The sequence below is a fragment of the Ornithorhynchus anatinus genome, chromosome 3, assembly GCF_004115215.2.
Source record: "Ornithorhynchus anatinus isolate Pmale09 chromosome 3, mOrnAna1.pri.v4, whole genome shotgun sequence".
NCBI lineage: Eukaryota > Metazoa > Chordata > Mammalia > Monotremata > Ornithorhynchidae > Ornithorhynchus > Ornithorhynchus anatinus.
In genome coordinates, this window is record NC_041730.1 from 137,288,671 (window position 1) to 137,291,525 (window position 2,855).

Genomic DNA, 2,855 nt, shown 5'->3' on the forward strand with positions numbered 1-2,855 from the left:
AGTCACACAGCTGACAAGTGGCCGAGCCGGGATTCGAACCCATGACCTCTGACTCCAAAGCCCGGACTCTTTCCACTGAGCCACGCTGCTTCTCTACAACCCATAGCGACGCCACGGACACATCTCCCTCAGAAGGCCCCGCTCTCCATCTGCAATCCTTCTGGAAGTGGATCCACAGATTTTTCTTGGGAAAAATCCGACAGTGGTTTACCATCGCCTCCTTCCCCACAGTCAACTTGAATCTCCACCCTGAACTCTCTCATGCCGCCGCTGAGCAGCACAGATGAGTTTCGACTTGTAGCCGATGGCCTTCCACTCGCTAGCCACTGGCAAGCTAGGAATGGAATGGACAGGCCTCTGCTTCACTCTCCCTCCCATAGCCGAGACTGGTAGAGGACTGGAAACTCTCCAGGTATGACCCTGAGAGGACGCCGATACTAGTAGGGATCATTCATTCATTCATTTGTATTTATTGAGCACTTACGTGAGCCCAACATGGGATAATAAGAATAATAATGTTGGTATTTGTTAAGTGCTTACTATGTGCAGAGCACTGTACTAAGCGCTGGGGTACATACAGGGGAATCAGGTTGTCCCACGTGAGGCTCACAGTCTTAATCCAATTTTACAGATGAGGTAACTGAGGCACAGAGAGGTTAAGAGACTTGCCCACAGTCACACAGCTGGCAAGTGGCAGAGTCAGGATTCGAACCCATGACCTCTGGCTCCCAAGCCCAGGCTCTTTCCACTGAGCCATGTGTTCTCACTCTGGCTTCTCCACTTACCTGGGCTCCTACCGCAGAGAGGGGTAGCGTACAGAACACAGAGACCACAGCTCATTCCAAAGCAGTCTCCTTTAATAATAATAATAACAATAATAATGATAGTATTTGTTAAGTGCTTACTATGTGCCAGGCACTGGGCACAGTGTATCTAAGCACTGGGCTAGATACAAGTTAATCAAGTTGGACCCAGTCCACATCCCACATGGGGCTCACAGTCTCAATCCCCATTTTAAAGATGAGGTAACTGAGGCCCAGAGAAGTGAAGTGGCTTGCCCAAGGTTACCCAGCAGACAAGGGGCAGATCCAGGATTAGAACCCAGATCCATCTGACTCCCAGACCTGTGCTCTATTCACGAGGCCAAACAGCTTCTCTCTGTGCTGGGTTCGTAGTTAGCACTTAGCAAATAACCCAGTTAGTGTCGCTCTTCTTTTTTGGATATTTTTTAAGGGCATTAGCCATAATGATATTTAATCATCTCATCACATGTGTGGGGTGATGTCATTGGCCAGAGAACATTAGGGAAATAGATACCCCTGAAGCCCAGCTGGAAAAGAAGGCCAGCAACTTCCCTGCCTCACACTTTACCCCGACTCCTGCCTTTGTATCCTCGTGGAGCAGTGATAGAGCACCTTCCTGGGTGTTAGAAGGTCATGGCTTCTTATCCCGGTTCCGCCACCTGTGCCCTGGTCTGCCGTGTGACCTTGGACAAGTCACTTCCCTCCTCCGGCCCTCAGTTACCTCATCCGTAAAACGGGGATTGAGGTGGGACAGAGACTGTGTCCAACCCAACCGGCTTGTAACCACGCCAGCGCTTAGTACGGGGCCTGGCACATAATAAATGCTTACAAAATATCATTATCTTTATTATTATCATTACCGTTAATAGCATTCCACCATCTCGGCCTGAGAGAGTCTCCTGTACAAAGCTTTGATATCTGTAGGGAGATGCGAAAAATTCCACGTCTTGTTTTTCATTTTCCCTGGTGAATGCCGGCAGCAGTGGGTGGCTATTAACTATTTCTTCCTAAGATAATGATGTGAGAAATGACACTTTTAAGGAAATGCACCCTGAATAAGTGAATGCTAAGTCAATTTTATTACACACGCTGTATTTACTAGTAGTAGCATGCAGGCACTTAAATTAACAACATGAAAAAGACTGCGCATTGCCTGTAAAAAAAAAAAAAAAGCATCCTGCTAGTATAGTGTTTTTAGCTATAATGGAGGATGTTTTTATGATGAATCTCATTTATTTGAAGACTCCAGGGAAAAATACCCTTGCAGTCAGTTAATCATATTTACTGAGTGCTTACCGTGTGCAGAGCACTGTACCAAGCGATTGGGAGAATACAATATAATAATAAAACATTCATCGATACATTCATTCATTCAGTCGTATTTATTGAGCGCTTAATGTGTGCAGAACACTGCACTGAGTGCTTGGCAAAGTACAATATAGCAATAAAGAGAGACGATCCCTGCTCATGACAAGTCAAAGTCTAAAGAGAGGGAGGAAGACATCACTATAAGTCAACAGGCATGAATATAAATGAATAAAACGACAACTCTACATTAAGTGCTGTGGGGTGGGGAGAGGAGAGAAGAGCAAAGGGAGTGAGTCAGGGTGATGTGGAAGGGAGTGGGAGATGAGGAAAAGGGGGGCTTTGTCTGGGAAGGCCTCTTGGAGGAGGTGGGCCTTCAGCAGGCTTTGAATGGGGGAGTGTCATTGTCTGGCAGATTTGAGGAGGGAGGGCATTCCAGGCCAGAGGTAGGACGTGGGGCAGCGGTCGGTGGTGAGGCAGGAGAGATGGAGGCTCAGTGAGGAGGTGAGCGGCACCAGAGGATCAGAGTGTGCGAGCTGGGTTAGAGAAGGCGAGAAGGGAGGTGAGGTAGGAGGGAACAAGGTGATGGAGAGCTTTGAAGCCAATAGGGAGGAGTTTTTGTTTGAAATAGGGGTGGATAGGCAGCCACTGGAGGTTTTTGAGGAGCGGGATGACATGCCCTGAACATTTCTGTAGAAAGATGAGCCAGGCAGCAGAGTGAAGAACAGACTTGAGTGGGGAGAGGGC

General features: G+C 47.7%; 1 non-coding gene across 1 annotated transcript; it reads right to left on the reverse strand.

The window, feature by feature from the left end:
- Nucleotides 1–293: 293 nt before the first annotated feature.
- LOC114810402 lies at nucleotides 294–430 on the reverse strand. The gene has a single exon (XR_003758102.1). It is a non-coding gene; the product is annotated as a small nucleolar RNA SNORA7 (small nucleolar RNA).
- Between the last annotated feature and the right edge of the window lie 2,425 nt (nucleotides 431–2,855).